Source organism: Felis catus, chromosome D3, assembly GCF_018350175.1.
Source record: "Felis catus isolate Fca126 chromosome D3, F.catus_Fca126_mat1.0, whole genome shotgun sequence".
NCBI lineage: Eukaryota > Metazoa > Chordata > Mammalia > Carnivora > Felidae > Felis > Felis catus.
The window spans coordinates 36,799,318-36,817,157 of NC_058379.1; the positions used below are offsets into that span (position 1 = coordinate 36,799,318).

Here is a 17,840-nt window from a genome sequence, read left to right on the forward strand (position 1 = left end):
TTTCCGCAAACCACTTCCCCAGGAAGAGCTTTCTCCCTCCTTCCTGCCGGGGCTCAGTCCCCCGAATATCACTTGCTTTTATCACAACATGTTTGGATCATATATGTTCCGTTTCCATGTGCATGTCTTTCCACGCACGCTGCAGACAAGCACCGGAGATTTGAGTACACAGATTCTTTCAAAGGAGACAGAGAAACAAGCTTGTATAGATTTGGGAGGTCACCCCCTTTTTGCCCACATGGGAGACTGATTACCTGTTTCCAAGTGAGATCTGTGCGGAGCATTCTTCACTGTAGAACAGGCAGTTGACGTGATGTTGCTGGTGTTTGCGGAGCCAAAGAGCACGAAGGCAGTAAAGACAGGGACTGTCACATCAGACAGAAGATGTAATCTGCTCTTACATTCTTCCTCTTGGCGTGAGCGTACACATCTTATAAGCAGGGGGAAATCCTGCTAAAAGCCCTCTCCATGCCGTTTTAAAAACACTGAATAATGGCATGTCTGCGACTCTTTGTACCATTTTCTGTAGTTGAATCCAGTTTGTATTATCTCGCAACCTGTTCTAAACGCGAGTGAAACCTGACGTTGCCAAGCTCGAAATTTCGCTCCCGCAAAGTGTTCTAAAACTTGTGTTTCTTTCTCTTGTTTCTAAAACACGGCTTGAATGTCTTTGCAGGAGCTTTAGTATTTGGGGTCTGGCTGAAGCGGAATGAAACGGCTTCATGCTGGCTGGAGTTCAGCAGTTAACATTTTAGAAACCGTCTAAATGAGGGAGGGAGGAAGCGCAGCTGAAATAGACAGGAATCTACATTCACGTGGCCATCAAAGGAACAGAGAGAGCCGGCTGGCTGCGAGGGCCCCCGTGAGCTGCGGCAGGCCTCAGAAGAAATATCCGCGATCCGCAGGAACATTGGCAGGGGCGAGGGGAAAGAAAAGCTTTTCTCGGGGCTACTGTTCGAGGATTTTTCACTGATATACAAAGGGACAAGAGAAACCCATCTCTGACAAGGACATTGCTACATCAAACCCAGCTTCAAGAGACTGCTTAAAAACGAGTCTGCTGCTCCGCTGCTCCCAGCGGGGTGGGGGGTGGGGGCGCTGATTTACATGCAGGGGGTGGGAGGGGAGCCACGGGGATGGCTCCAGCCCAGCACCCAGCCCTCATGCCTGGAACGGAGCAAGCAGATGTCTAGGGCCTTCGAGAGGAAAGCCATGCCTATGTGGTCTATGCCACTGAAATGCCAGGACGGCCTGGCACGTCTGTGAGCACCGAGAACGGGCTCGAGGAGTTCTATCAAAGCGCCAAGGTTGCTGCAGGCTGTGAGGTCAGTTCACCTGTTGCCAGTCCATGGTAAGGGCTGGTGCTTGAGCCCCGCAGCTCTGCAAAGGCTAATGAGGAGCAAACTTCCCTGCAGCTGTGCTATTATTGATGTCTCTTCCAGGCCTGGGGCTGTCGCGCTGAGGAAGGGCACAGAGGCCACAGGCCAATTACACAGGAAATTTTCAGTTCCCTCACACACCTGGAGGGACGCAGGTGAGGCCGGAAGAACACGGGCTGCCCACGATGAGGGCAAAGGTGCCGCCATCTCCCCAGTGGGATGACAGAGAACAGTTGCCTCCTGGACAACAGATTAAGGACATTTTCACCTAAGTGCTCAAGATGAGATTTGACAATTTCCTGGCAAGTAACTAAACAGTAAAGAAAATAGGGGATTTAAATATCAATGGTTTTAATAGGTAAAATTAGCTGACCTCTCAGAAAAGAATTGAAATGAGATGGGAAGATGCCTACCTATTTCGAGAACTTGCTGGAAAAGATTTCAAAGGGTTATTGTTGTGTTTTTGTTTCCAGTAATAACAGCTCTACAAAAGCAATGTAAACTATGAATAGAAATAATAATATGTAGTATAATCCAGTCACAGGGAGAATGCTGAAAGCTCATAGTCCCGTTTCCTTTCGGTCCAATTTTAGATTTTCCTATACAAGAGAAATAACAAAGATTATGGCGAAAATTCTTTTTCTCTCCCTTTTGAAAAAACATTCACTCCATAATTAGAATTTTTGATTCCATACTAATGAAGTGATACGGATGCAGGGATATTTGAAATTCACAGCTAATTCATAAATATTATCTTGCCAAGAATTTCAGCTCCCACCCCAGGAGACCTCTCTATATGGAGCACAGGACTGAAGCAAACGTGCTTTGGGCTTGGCTAGTTTAGCTTTTTTGCACCTGATGGGGGGTGAACTGACACAGAGGTGAATCCAGCCGAGTCATGGCTGTTCTGCCAGAGGAAGGCTCTGTTGGGGCCCCTTGTGGGTGTCAGGAGACCTTGGTGGGCATTGCTAGAAGCCAAGCCCTGGTGCCAGTGGCTAGGAAATTTGGGGGCGTGGGGGTGTAATCAGGTCTGGAGAGGTAGGCTAAATTCTCATTCAATTGTAGTAAACAGCTATTTCCCTATTTCCAAAGGAGGTCGTGATCATATCGCCCCTGCCCTGAGTTACTCCAGGACCAGAAAACTAGAAATCACCCCTGCATAGCCCAGAGCCCGTTGGAATTATTCAAACTCTCCAACTGTAAGTTGACTCAGTCTACCTACCCTGCCTTGCCCATTCCCTTCCTGGAAAACCCCACACAGGCTCTATAGGTCACGCTCTCCCCTCTTCATTTCTGTCTCCTGATGGACCTGGTACTTCTCATGTGGCCCTGCCTGGCTCAGTGTGTGTGCTGGCTCCAGGCCTCTGGGAGTTGAAACTTCTTCCTTCATGACAGATCATTTCTGTGTCTTATGTCCAGTTCTACCTGATCGAAACAAATCCCCAGTACTTTTAACCCAACAGGGTGACCGTGTGAGGCTGGGTGGTGGGCTCACGACCGTCCTGTTCCTGTGCAATGCCTGTGATGGGGGTGGGGCATCCAGGAATCTGCATGTAATTCTGCTGAGGGGAGTCTGAGCATCAGAGCTGCAAACACAGGATGAGGAACACCCAGGCCTGGGAAGCAGGACTGGTAGAATCAGGTCAAGAAGAGAGCCCTCATTTAAAACGTACTTACTTTTGGGGCGCCTGGGTGGCGCAGTCGGTTAAGCGTCCGATCTCGCAGTCCGTGAGTTCGAGCCCCGTGTCGGGCTCTGGGCTGATGGCTCAGAGCCTGGAGCCTGTTTCCGATTCTGTGTCTCCCTCTCTCTCTGCCTCTCCCCTGTTCATGCTCTGTCTCTCTCTGTCCCCAAAATAAATAAACGAAAAAAAATTAAAAAAAAAATAAATAAAATGTACTTACTTTTTCATGCAGCAATTCCCCTTCTGGAAATACATCGTTGGGAAATAACTAGACGTGCACAAATATCCTTGATAATTTTTTTATATTGCATGCTCTTTGTAATAAAAAAAGAAATCAGCCTAAGCAGGCTGCGGTAGGAGATGTGTTAAGGATGTAAGGATACCGTCACATGATGCACAACTTAGCAGTCACCTGGCATCGTGTTTCATGTCATGTGAAAATAATAATAAGATATGTTAATTAAAAATCAGTTAATAAAACAGTATTATGATACAATCCCTTTTCATAAAATAGACATAGGCATATATACAGAGATTGAAAACGGGGGTTATCGCCGGGTCATGCCATTACACTGATTTCGTGTGTGTGTTTATTCCTGCATTTTCCAAATTCTGTATAGTGAACATGTATTACTAATTTAACTTAATTATCCTCTGGCATACAGGCTGGGCTATCCCTAGAGCAGGACAGCAAAGCACTGAGTACCCAGGAGATTCCTGTAGAAGGAGTATGGACAATGAGATACCCTTCCCCCACAAAGACTGGAGAAGTTCTGCACTGAGGGCTTTGTAAACAGCGAATGTTCAAAAACCCCAGGCAGTGTGGTCTTAGGACAAAGCATGACACAAGTTTATTTCCAAACCCCACCCGCTAGTGGGGAAGAGGTGCCAATACTGCGGTCCCTGGCTCTGAGATGAGGTCTGGAGGCATCGCTGATGGGAGGCTCCCCTGGCCACAGGGGTGTTATTGAGCCTGGGCAGACAGGTGATGCTGTGGCAACGCTCCAGTTGGTGTAGAGAACTCATAATTAGCAACAGCGGGGTTGCGAAGCAAGGAGCCCAAAAAAGAAAGAAAGGAGGAAACATAACCCGCCAGCCAAGGGCAAGAATAATCCACCCACTAGATCATCAATCCCTTAATAACCAAGGGATGATGATACTTACATTAAATACACTTTAAAAGGAATGAATGCAGTGACCATAAGAATACAATAATTTGTGGAAAGGGCAAACCTCAGAGCATAGGGTAGTTAATCCATCTACAAGGAAAGGAAATCAATATCGATCAATTCATTTCAAGTTAAGATCTCTATTTTCATTAGGAAACCATTCTTTCTTTCTCAAATTTAAGGACGTGGGTAGCAGTGGCTGTCTCTTTTCAATCCCTCCAGGATGCTCAAGGGAACAAACAGACCTGAGAAACTCAGGTGCGTTTGAAATCAATGCTCAGAGAATACTTGCTTGTTGCATGTAATTGAAGTCCTGTGGTATTTTTACAATTGCAAAGAATTGTTATTAAAATGTGGGCACCCCGAATTTTAAGTCTGCTAGATTCATGAGGCAGCCGCTTCCTGACAAATAACCTGTGACAATTTCATAACATCAGGTTCAGAAACCTCATTAGACTACGCACGAGGTGCAGCTGAAGCGCTCACTGGTTTCTGAGGGTTTGTGAAAATGTAATTAGGCAAACCACAGGCGTCTGCAAATGTGGTGCTTTTGCTCCAGACGGGTGGGTCTCAGGGTGCTCCAGAGCTCTCACGGGGACGGTTTACTCTCAGTGTCAGCAACTCGCACACACACCTAAGATGGTCTTTTTGCTCTTGGAGGAGAAAGTACTGCCAAATGGATGGATTAAATGATAGATGGCTGCTCGGTTCCGTTAGAGTCCTGTGTGTGTCATCAGATGCTGGGACGCTTTGGGGGATACAAAATGGATGCACGGTCATGGTCACTGATGCCTGTGCCCTTGCAAGATCTGTCTATCAGATTGGCTATAGGTTCTAAGCAGAAAATACCATCCGATCCCTGTAGAGCTAATGGCCACTGCTCCTCTGTGTGCATGCAGTCAAGGCCCTTCCCTGGAAGCTGCTGTTGGCCATGCCTCCGTAGCGAATCTGTTTTAATGGGTGTTACATCTCCATGTTGGTGAAGCAAATGGTAGTGGGACAGGCAGACGAGATGCCAACACACTGTCCAGACCGTGGATGAAAAGTTCCTGGATAAAGGGAACCACTGCAGCGTGCTATGATGAATGAAACAGCAGGCTTTGGAATCTGACAGAGTTGGGTTGAGCTCCAGATACACCATCTAGCACCTTTCGATCGTTTAGATGCGATATATTTACATGCTATTTAGTATCTGTGAGCCTCCGTTTCTCTCCTATCAAATTATAAGTATTTCCCTTACGGTGTTTTAGTGAGGATTAAATACTATGATATATATGGGGTGCCTGGGTGGCTCAGTCAGTTAAGCATCTGACTTCAGCTCGGGTCATGATTTCGCCGTTCGTGGGTTCGGGCCCTAGGTCAGGCTCTGTGCTGACAGCTCGGAGCATGGATCCTTCATGGATGCTTCATGAGGCATCTAAAATAATCAAAATTATTGCCTGCGTGGACATGAATTATATGCCTGCATGGATGCTTCAAGATTCTGTGTCTCCCTCTCTCTCTGCCCCTTCCCTGCTAACACTCTATCTCTCTCCGTCTCTAAAAAATAAACATTAAATTTTTTTTAATTAAATAAATGCTACGATATATGGTGAGATTATTTTCAGAAGAATTAACTGATGTGTACCCCCAAATTTTCTCTCTCTCTCTCTCTCTCCCTCACACACACACACACATTGCCTTTTACCTTCTCCATGTTTTAATGATCTGCTAATCCTGAGGCCTTTTAATCCCAAGTGAAAGTTGAACCAGAAAAAAGAAAAAGGCACATTCCCAGCTTTTAACGCAGACAAAGCAAATCGCAACAAAACAAAACAACCCTCATTCTCCCAGGAAAATGTGAGAATACTTGTTCTGTTAGATCTCTTAGTCCTGCCCTGAACCTTCCCCGTACACTATACTGCAGAAGGGGAGCAGACCCGGGGGCATGTACAACCAAAGAAGGTCCACTGGTCCACTAGGAACCCAGTCTCAGGGGACAAAAATTTCCCCTCTCAAAGAGCAGAGGCCAGGCAAGAACTGAGAAAATTACTTGTCCCTTTAGCAATACTAGCTTTTCTCTTTCTCAGCCACGGGATTTTATGCCTCAGCCCAGCCCATGCCCCTCCGAGTGGGCATTTAGCATTGCCTGACAGTTTTGATTGTCACAACCCGGTGGTGGTAGAGGGAGGGTTCTTCGAATATCAAGCGGGCACAAGCCAGGGATGCTGTTCAATATCCTCCACGCACAGGACAGCCTGCTTCCTCCACAACAAAGAATTATTGGATCCAGCATGGTAATAGTGCCACGCTGAGAAATCCTGCTCTCAACCAGTACTTTGCAACCTTACTTGTATGTCATGATCGTGTCGGGGAGCTTTAACAAAATGCATAGGCCCTGTCCTCTGGAGTTCTGATGTGATGGTTTTCAGGTGGCCCCACGGTTTCGTTTTTTGTTTGTTTTTCCAATTCCGTGTGGATGTGCGATAAAATCCACAAGACAATAAAATTTGCCGTCTTGACTGTTTTAAGTCTACAGTTCAGTGGTAGGAAGTCCATTCACAGAGTTGTGCCGCCATAATTCCCATCCATTTCCAGAACTCTTTTCGCCTTGTTCAACTGAAACTGTGCCTATTAAGCAGTAATTCCCCATTCCCCTCTCCCTCCACCCCATGGTAACCACCCTTCTCCTTGCTGTCCCTATAATTTTGACTATTTTAGATGCCTCATATACGTGGAACCGTATAGCATCTGTCTTTTTATGTCTGACTTACTACTTTTGGCATAATGTCTGCCACGGTCATCTACGTTGCAGCATGTCTCAGAGGTACCTTCCTTTTAAAGTTCGTTGTGTAGACATACATTTGGTGTGTCCATTCATCCATAGACAGAGGGGTCACAGGAGTTGGGACCAGGAAGAGCGAGGGTAGTGCCGAGAGAAAAAAATTAATTCTCACCCTCCTCTGCTTTGCTCTAGTGTGCAGGACAGGGTCAGAATGACACCTGGAGATACCTCTGAGGGGGACCTGCTCATCAAGTGAGCGAAATCAACTTTTTTTAGGGCCACAACCATTTTTCTTCTGTGGGCTTAACAACGCCCTGAAAAGTTTACTTGCGTTGCCTTGTTTGGTATTATTTTACTCCCACGGTGTAGCTCACCCCGGTTCTAGGTCTGACTCTCACTGGAAGAAGTTGGAGGCACTGCTAGAATCTAAACATCACATTCAGACATCCCAGCCAGATGCCTCACAGGTAAATGTTGTCATAGCATGAAAGATTCAACACTTTGCTAGAGCAATGATTCCTAAGCTAATATATTATAACCGTCCAGGCAAGCCTGATGAAGTTATGGACCCTCTCCTCAGAAAACCACTCAGGTGCCCCCCACACATCTAATACTGCCTTTTCAAGACAGCCTATCCTCTCGGGTCCACCAACAATCACATCTTGATTAGAGCTCACACATGATTGTCTGTCCCTGTATCCTGTAATATTTATTTCATGAGGCCATGAATAAACTTTAGCCCTTCTCTAGCTTAACTTTCTAAATTACTCTCCTGAATTTTTTGACCGTTGGGTGAAATAAGATAGAGGAGAATAGTTCAGGCTGACTTTCAGACAGAGTACTTTGTTTTAATGGTTATGGATTGGTAAATTGTAATACATTTTTCTTCTCTAATCTCTATGCATTGGACGTGTCCAAAATACAAATAGCTGGTGCTGGTGTGAGTGCCCAGTTCATATTGTTTCCAGTGGGGCATGAATTCTGTAGGTGAAAATAACCTGTTCCTCTTTCTGTATATCTTGACTATTACTTTCAAAAGCCCTGAGAGGGAGAGAGCCAAAGCATAAGAGACTCTTAAAAACTGAGAACAAACTGAGGGTTGATAGGGGGTGGGAGGGAGGGGAAGGTGGGTGATGGGCATTGAGGACGGCACCTGTTGGGATGAGCACTGGGTGTTGTATGAAAACCAATTTGACAATAAATTTCATATTAAAAAAATAAATAAAAAGCCCTGGAGGTAGATTATAATCCTTTCCTTCTTTGGTACTCTGCGTTATTTTGCTTGCAAATCCAAGCGTCACTCCCAGAACATAAATGAAGTTTACTGCAAATGAGACTGTTATAAAACTTTTGAAGAAGACAATCTTCATGTGAAGGTAATCCTTTAAGAAAAAAAAATTTGTAAAGCTAATCATACCCTCATATGGAAAATGGATAAAATTGAGAAGCACTCATGGGTTATAGAGTTTATCACTTGTGGCTCACATGGCCCAGTCCTATCATAGCCAGAAGTAATCACATTGCTTTATAGCCACTCTGCTGCCCATATGGTCTCAGTCCAGCTCCTAATTCAAGTGCCTGGTGATACAAAAGCTATTGTCCGCCACCATAGGCTCAGGAGGAAGCAGCCATGGGAGCCCCGGCCATTCGCCCTTTCTTCCAGTGAGCACTCCCGGGTAGGGTTTGGGCTCATTAGTTGTAACTGACTATGGCCCCGGCCACACGGTCCCCATGTGAGAACAAACGGAAGAAACTTGTTTCTCCAGGGCTTCCAATCTAGCATTTGCCTTCAGAGCCAGCCCCATTCAAAGACTCTGAAAGAAAAGTGACTCGTCTTCTGTCATTAGTACAAGTCTGTGATCCAGGTAAGAGTAAGGACTCCCCACAGCATGGAAAATTTGGCCATCTCTGAAGTCTGTCATTACTTGCCTTTTATAAGCTAACTTCCTCACATTGGTCAATTCAAACTTCACTGGAGACCCAGACAAAGACAGTTAAAAGGGCAGGCAGAGAAGAAAGGCATACCTGAACGGCGATATTTCTGATGGGTCAGAACATTTATAGTAAACATTCCAGATACAGAGAAACCAGTCTAGTCATGAAATATCGGGGGCAGAATAAGGTTGGTTATGTTTTGGTATAAAATAAATGTCACATATGACTTACTAAGATGAGAGCCGATGTACCTATGTTTGTGAGTCCATACTCCGCAAACACTCTTCTAGGGCTTGAATTCTAAGGCTCTCGTCTCTGGTTGTAGGATCTTGGGCAAATTAACTTCTCTGTGGCGAGTTTTCACATCTGTAAACTGGAGTGTACGTAATATCTGTGTAATTTGACTTGTTGAAATTTAAGCAAAATAATGTACGTAAAGTATTAGAGACCATAGACAGTGTTTCAAACGATCACTCGTTCAACACGTATTTACTGAACGCCAGTGACAGGCCAGGTGTTGTGCAACATACACCCTGCCCCCCCCCCTGCAAAAAAAAAAAGCTCATGGAGATCGCACTTTATACTGAGTACTCAATAAATATTCACATTTTATAGCATACACTCAATAAACAGTTCTACAAAGAATCTAATCAATTTGCGTCATCATGGATGGAACATGGTTTCCAGGAGGCTGAAATTCTGTTTGTCCAGGCACACTGTTCAGAGGAGGTGACCACCTCAGGATAAGTTTCCTGATGTGTAATGAATCCCTGCTCTTTCTTGACATTAATTCTAAAGTTTATTTATTTGTTTTGAGAAAGCGAGAGAGAGAGAGAGAGAGAGAGAGAGAGAGAGAGAGAGAGGATCGTCAGAGAGAGGAGAGAGAGAGAATCTCAAGCAGGCTCCTCACTGTCAGTGTAGAACTTGACTCGGGCTCGATCTCACGAACCGTGAGATCATGACCCCAGCCGAAATCAAGAGTCCAACGCTTAACCAACTGCGACTCCCAAGCTTAAAATAATATCGCTTCAAATATTCATCCCCCATGGCCAAGGACCTGATGGACTGAGATTGTGTCTAGAACCTTACAGTCTTCAACGCCGCTCGCCGTGGCCCCACAGCACAGAGACTGTCACAGCAGGGCAGGAAGGCCCCGCCAGTGAGATGATCCGTCCTGATCACTGCTGTTGTGGCGGCTACAAGTTTTTGGCTTCAGTGTGGCACTCGAGCCCATCTGTCTTGATAGCTACAGCCCCTCTTGACCTTTAGTGTGTCTTTGCCCCTACTTAGTGTGTAGAAGCCGTGAATAAAGGCATTGTTGGTATTTCTGCTCCCGGACTTGGAGCATGCTGGCTGGTGCGGGCTGAGCCCATTGTCTGCCTCCAACAAATCACAGCGATAAGAGGTGTGAGTTAGAGACCCGACACCTGAGACATCGCCTTCCCACATCCCGTGGGTAATGAACCAACCAAAGTTGCTGACCCCTCTTCCAGTAAGTTCCAATTCACTACTGTTAATCTTTTTCACATTTAAGATTGCATGAACAGCTATGCAAATTAGCAGAGGCTTATAAACTCAGGATTTGAAAGAAATTGAGCTCCTCTAAAATGAATTGATGGACAAGTAAGAATTTAACCAAAAATTTCCAATATACTCCACAGTCCTGGAGAAATAGTTCTGCCTACCACCAGGGAGAGATTTCAAAAAGCACACAAAAGAATGTATATACACCATTAAAATGTCTTTGTATGAAACTTTATAAGCTCTATGTAGGGTGTATATATATATATATATATATATATATATATATATATATAGCAACATTACATTATATCCATATACACACATACATTACACATACCTGTTTGAGTCTCTGAATTAATATACAACTTTGTGGCATGAGCATAATTTACACCAATATGACTCTTTAAAAATAAAACCATAGAGTTAGCTTTAAAGGATGATATATCCATGAACTTTTAAATGAGATAATAACAAAATAAAATCTGTAGATTTGTATAAATGATGTGTAAATCAAATGAGTATCATTTTCGTTGAGGTTCAGAAATTATTTTCATGTTCCAAAATGATGTTAGAAAATATTCAACTTTGGGGCGCCTGGGTGGCTCAGTTGGTTAAGTGTCCAGCTTCGCTCGGGTCATGATCTCACGGTTCGTGGGTTCGAGCCCCGTGTCAGGCTCCGTGCTGACAGCTCAGAGCTTGGATCCTGCTTCAGATTCTGTGTCTCCCTCTCTCTGCCCCTTCCCCGCTCATGCTCTGTCTCTCAAAAATGAATAAATGTTAAAAAAAAATTTAAAAGAAAATATTTAACTTTGCCATTAAAATAGATTTTTGTCATTGTCATCAGTTTGCTGAATGATTTAAAATTTAAAAATATATATGTCATTTAGATTTGATTTAGACTGAGGCTCTGAAAAATTCCTGTGTCTTCTTTTGGCTCCATTAAAGTTGCTGCCAAAAATCCACGAATTTCATCACAGTTAAAAGATTCAAGTTTCATTCCATTAAATATTTTATAACAGTGAGTGGCAAAGTGGACTTCCTTGAGTTTTCATGTGAGATAGCAGAGGATAACCATAAAGAGAAGACAAAAGTGATATAATTCACAGACTGGGTCAGAAGCCCCCAGTCGAGTTGTACATTTGCAAGATTTACGTCTCCAAAGTTAGAAACTGCAAGAATTAAAAAATAATGTAGGAATATCTCTGAAAAGGCAGAAAAGTGCTTTTCAAGTTTGAATCGCCCCTTCTCTGAATATTTTTTCTTATTAAAAGAAAACAGGTGCTATAACTTAAGTTATAACTTTAGTTATATACTCTCTTGAAACAGTATTACAATTGCTTCTATGGGTCATCTGTTTGCTGTTGGATATTCTGAAAGGGTTTAAATCTATTTTATATATTTTTCTTCTAGTTGCTAAAATAAGTCTTAGAAAATTGTAATTTTTTTTGGTATTAATTGGTTTCAAAGCCTCTTGAAATAAAAGTGACCCAGCAGCAGAGTTAAAATATTGCAGCCTTACAGAAAAACTAAACATAATACTTCCTTCAGGAAAAAATAGGATTTTCAACAAGATACAGAGACATTAATGTTGTTTACTTTTTATGCATTTTCCTCTTAATTTTCAAAGCAAGGTCATAGTGATAGAATCATTAAAATAAAGGTTAAAAAGAGCCAAGAAAGACAATTGAACTAATGTTTGTCCCAGGCAGCCCCAGTTAAGGGAGAATTTCTCCAAGACATAAGGAATGCTAACAAATATTTCTTAAGCAAAATTTCCATTCTCTGCGTTCATTCCAATTGCTTAAATTGACTTATAACAATCCACAGTCACTGGTGTTTTAAAGGCCTGTTGACAATGGAACATGGATTTGTCGATCAAAATTATTTTACAAAATCTGGGGGAATGTCCTCTTAGTAAGCTGCTTTATCCTATCACCATCATCCCAACCATTGAAAAGGTTTACAACAATTTATATAGAAATAGTTTCAAGGTGCTTAAGAGTAGTGATTGTTCTCTGGGTATACAAATTGGCCCTGTCTGTCTGACTTAGCATTAGGAAAATTAAAAAGACACAGTATCTGTTCTCTGGGATATTTATCGAAGGCCTATACAATGTCTGTACAGGTGGTATACACCGGGGCAGAAGTTCCATTGCTGGGATATGACTTTCTAGGGAGAGAATGACACAGGAATGTTTAGAGATCGTTCGGTCCTTACCTCCTCACTTTACTGGTAAAGTGAAAGAGACTGGGGAAGTGGAATCACTTATCTGAAACCACACGGGTAGAAACCACCTGACGTAGCCCAGCGTTCTTCCCCACCCCCTAGAACACACACTTATGCTAACACATGCAGCTATCAAATTTTCACTGACTGGTGTATCAGAGAGAAAAGAGGGTGGGTCTGGTCTCCCCACAGTAGCTCTTTCCTCAGAGGCCCAGAGCTACTGCTTGACTTCTGCCCTATCTGTCCAACCCGGCATTATGAAAACACAAAGTATCTGGAGCTCTCCCCAACCTTTACTGAATCAGCACTTGTGAACGACGTAGGCACTAGAAGCCTTTCACAATAATCCCCAAAGTTCTTTATGGCCCTGTGTCCATTTTGTACTCCTCACCGGAAGTGGGTACCAATGCCTGGCTTAAAAATAATTGTGGGGGAAACAAGCGGCCGTGTTTGGCTGTTGGGGGAGGGAGGGAGAAACAATAAAGGGGCAGGAAGAATCTTTTGGAGGTGACAGAAATGGTCTGTATCTTCCTTGTGATGGTGGCTTCTCAGGTGTACGTAACCATCAAAACTCGTGGAATTGCACATTTAGACTCCGTTTTTGTACATGTATACTTTATTCATAAAGTTAAGTTTAAGAAAACTGTGCTAGGGATCCTCTGAGAAAAGCTTCTACCTTATTATTTCTCTTGTTATGTAATGAGTAAAATAGACTCTATTACTGTTTGTAAGATTATCCTAAGGTAGGGGGCACCCACGGAGCTCAGTTGGTTAAATGCCTGAGTCTTGGTTTCAGCTCAGGTCATGATCTCTCGGTTTGTGGCATCGAGCCCCAAGTCTGGCTTTGCACTGACATGGCAGAGCCTGCTTGGAATTCTCTCTCTCCCTCTCTCTCTGCCCCTCCTCCACTCATACTCTCTCTTTCTCTCTCCCTCCCTCTCTCAAAATAAATAAAAAGAACTTTAAAAAAAGATTATCGTAGGTAGTTTTAAGAGAGGAAAACCACCTATCTCCGTGACATGGGAAATGAATGATTTCTGAGTATCAGTACATTTAAAACTGTAAGACGGTGTGAGAAAGGTGAATTTAATTCAAGACTCTTCCCTTTCCTACCCTGGAAAGGACTGGAAACTTATCTCCACTGATGTGAGAAGGAAGGAGCCCTATCCTTTTACCTCTTTGCTGACCAGAGTGTCCACCTCAGTCCATAGGAACAAAAAAGAAATAACTTTTAAGAGCTTACTACTTTCCTTTACTTATTTTCCATTTGACCTGATATCTAAAAATACACAGCTATCCAGTAGTCTCCCTTTCTCCCTCACACCAGATAATTAATCTACAGTCCTGGTCAACTATCTCAAGTTCGTCAATTAACGTCTATCTTTAGGCATGCCATTTCACATCCCTCTCCAGCGTCTCCGGGGACAACGTCTAAATGTAGTGCCCTATTTTCATGCAACCTGATGCTCCTAAACCTGATACTATCTCTTGAATCTTGGATTGGGCTGGTGTGGAAGGCACAGAGTCAAAGCAGCGCAAAGACTGAAATATTTCTCTTGAAATGCCATGGAAATTGTGTGGTGCTGCTCCTGTGATACACAAGGAAAGAATTACAGGTTTAAGACATTGAATGGAATGGGTGGACTTGCACATGGGGAAGAGTAAGTCAGACCAATTAGGCCTTTCGCTCAGTCTGTTGGGTCCTTAAATAACAGAATTTCCTCTGGGACAGATGCTGCCCACACGCAGAAACAGTGCTGGAATGGGCTGGGCCAGCAAGAGGGTCTCACTCACCTGGCATATACTGACCAGGGCACCCATCCCTTCTGCCCCCCCAAGACGTCTTTCCTTCTGTCCTCGCTCACCTGTTGTCTTTCTCTGTAGAAGCTGTCCTATTTATAAGTATGACACATGAGAATCCAGGACAGTAAGTAATTAAATGATCAGAAATTAGGCAAACAAGCTAGATTTTTCTCTCTCTGAAGCCCTTCCTCTGGGATTATCACTGATTCTTTGTGCGGTGGTTTAGGTTTCCCTTTGATCTTGTATATTTCCATAATATAAGGTAATATTGTATGTAATTCCCCCATACGTATATTTCAGCTGCGTACATAAAGAAGGAAAGTAAGTAGGGATGTGCCTGAGAGTGGAATGGAGATCGGAAAGGGGACAAATGTTACAGACTGTGGCAAACGTCCTAACACAGCACTGTGTTGTGTGTGCCGGTGTTTAAGAGAGGCAGAATGGGGTTGAGAACTCTGAAGTCAGACGCACGTGGATACGCATCAAACTCTGCTACCTATCTGACCTTGGGCACACATGTTGCCTTTACTCAAACTGTTTCCTCATCCTTAGGGGAGAATATTACCTACCTCGTGAAGTTATTAAGACAATACAATATATGTAAAGCTCATAGTCAATAAGGAATGATGTAAAAGCCTCATTAATAGGAAACTTGCTGGGTTGACATTTCGGTCCTTGACTTCTAGAGACGCCACCCACTTTTAAATTCCATGATCCTGCTAGCTTGAATAAAATCTTATTCTCTTATTATGGGAATAAACATATCACACTGTGGACATGAGCAAATGCCCCTTTGGGAACTGTAGAGCATTGCTCAGGGAAGGAGTGGAGCCTGGAGGAAATAGCATGTCTTTGGACTCGAAGGACCTGGTCAAGGCCAAAATCCGTGCCATTAGTGGTAGGACTGTGAAATGATGTTTTGTTTTGTTTTTAATAATAAAATTATGTGTTCCTAACCCCCTCTGAAAAAAAAACTCAGAAAAACAAAACAAAACAAAAAAACAACAGAGTTTTGTCGTACAGATCTGGTTTTAAGAGACCACTAACACCGAACAGAGTAAGAGCAGGTGCTAACATTTCAGCGACATCTCAGTTGACAACAAATCAGAATCAGACTCTCACATCTGGAGGTGTAAAGAGGGATGAAAAGTTATAGGAGGAACTTAGAGATTTAACCTGGAGAAGGAAAGAAGTAGAAAAAGCGCTCATCACTGAGAAAGAAAAACCATGCGCGAGGCATTTGTAATAAGAGGTTGGGTTCAAGTCAATAAGGATTCTTCAGAGGCACAATTAAGGTGTGTCACTGATTCAGGGCAGCAGTGAGGCCCAGGGACCTGGGTCCCACGCACCACTCCGAAAATTCACTAACAGGAGACATGATTTTTTAATATCCCCTCGGAAAAAAATCACAAACTGGCCAAGTGTTTGAAATTTTTAATTTTTGCTTCCCAGTTGAAAACCAAACCCCGTAATATTTAGTAGCTGCAAATGGATCCCAGGGGACACCAAACGAATGCACGATGGAGAGACATGGAGGAAAGACCCAGAAAACAGTCTGTCAGGGTACTCAGCGTGGCTGCCTTCGGTAAGCTTGTGTGCCCAGAGTGGTAGTTTTGTATTAACTACGTGTAATAGAATCACATTTTTCTGCTAAGGGGGCTAGAGTGGTGCCATTTGGTGAATGTTCACTGTATGCCCTGAATTTAGAGAGGAATATATATTGAGTGGCTGAGTGGTCAGGCAACATACCCCAGGTCACAGAACTAGCTGGTGCTTGGAGTTTGAATGCATGCTTCTGCCTCCAAACGCTGGCTCTTCGTGTCTCTCTGCCCAGCTCCTCACGGCTCTGCTTGTCTCCTTTAACCAGCAGGGTTTGGGGGAAAGGATGTAAAAGGAGATATGGGGGAATGCAACATAAAACAAGTGACCTTGCCAATGGACTTCAAGAGCTGACTGAGGGCTTATCCCAGGCTAGCTGAAAACAATTTAAAACCTTTCGGAGGGGCGCCTGGGTGGCTCAGTCGGTTAAATGTCCTGCTTTGGCTCAGGTCATGATCTCACGATTTGTGAGTTCGCGTCTGCTTCAGATTTTGAGTCTCCCTCTCTCTGCCCCTCCCCCACTCGCGCTCTGTCTCTCAAAAATAAATAGAAACATTAAAAAAAAATAAAGTCTTTTGGAGATTTGAACACATTATCGTTTTTAATATTAATTAAAACATTGCAATTCTTTTTTATAGACTTAAGAGAGCTTATTTAAACTGAGTAAATAACTAACTTTGATAAAGTGTGAGTGTTTACCCATGGGGATGGATGTTAAAGACATACTGTTAAGCGAAAAAAAAAAAAAAGCAAACTGTAGAATGCTACATACTATTTTTTTTGCCATTTGTTTAAATGTTTGAAACATAAAGTGGTGCCATATATTATATATATGGATAAATGCACATTTAGTAAAATTATGAAACCATGGATCATGTTGAAATTCATAGAAGGCCAGCTGCTCTAACAGATAAGCCCTGAAATTTTGATGGCTTTAACACAATCAATGTTTATTTATTCTAGTTAATGTCACAATCTACTGCTGTTATTCCTAGTTCCTCACGGCCATTCAAGAACACTGGCCGTTTCCATCTTGTGGCTCTTGGTCCCTTCATCTTCAGGTGACAGGTAGGGAAAAGGACCATGTGCAAGGCACATCTTCAAGTCACGACCTGGGCCTCGAAGTGACATAATCACTGACACCCAGGTTCCAGTGTCCAGAATGCAGTCACGTGCTCACACCTAACTGCATGGAAGTCTGGGGACTGTATTTAACCTCAGGTCCAAGAAGAAAACGTCACCGATTTTGGTGACTTGCCACAGATGGGGAGGGTACACAGTAACTTGTGAGTATTGCTCCGTGTGGTCAGGAAAAGAGGAAAAGCAAAGTAAATATCCATAACTTAACATTTATATTACTGGATGAAGAGTACATGAGTATCATGTTTCTCTCCTTACTTTTCTTTACGTTTAACTGTTTGTACAGGTTTGACAAGAATGAAAAGGGTGCGTGCACAGTGCACATGGAATCTTTTCTTTGCATGTTACCTATGTGTGGTCTTTAACTGAAACAGAGTCGCCAGGCTAAGGCTCACAGCCAACTTTTCCATTTCTAAAGGATAGTAGTAAAAAAAAAAAAAAAAAAAAAAAAAAAGGAAAACGTATGACAGAGATTGTATATGGTCCACAAAGCCTGAACTATTTACCATCCGGCCTTGTTGTGGAAAAAGAAGAGGTTATCGGGGCACCTGGCTGGCTCCATTGGTAGAGCATGTGACTCTTGATCTTGGGGTCGTGAGTTTGAGCCCCATGTTAGGT

At 43.3% G+C, this 17,840-nt stretch overlaps 2 long non-coding RNA genes across 2 annotated transcripts in view; one reads left to right on the forward strand and one right to left on the reverse strand.

Moving 5' to 3' along the window:
• The window catches only part of LOC123381317, a 27,978-nt gene extending 26,935 nt beyond the window's left edge, over positions 1-1,043 (reverse strand). The window contains exon 1 of the long non-coding RNA XR_006588195.1: positions 255-1,043. This is a non-coding gene — a long non-coding RNA (uncharacterized LOC123381317). The remainder of the gene's footprint in view (positions 1-254) is intronic.
• The window catches only part of LOC109493330, a 24,436-nt gene extending 7,972 nt beyond the window's left edge, over positions 1-16,464 (forward strand). Inside the window, exons 3-4 of the long non-coding RNA XR_002147527.2 lie at positions 2,472-2,578; positions 15,936-16,464. This is a non-coding gene — a long non-coding RNA (uncharacterized LOC109493330). The remainder of the gene's footprint in view (positions 1-2,471; positions 2,579-15,935) is intronic.
• The last annotated feature ends 1,376 nt before the right edge of the window (positions 16,465-17,840 follow it).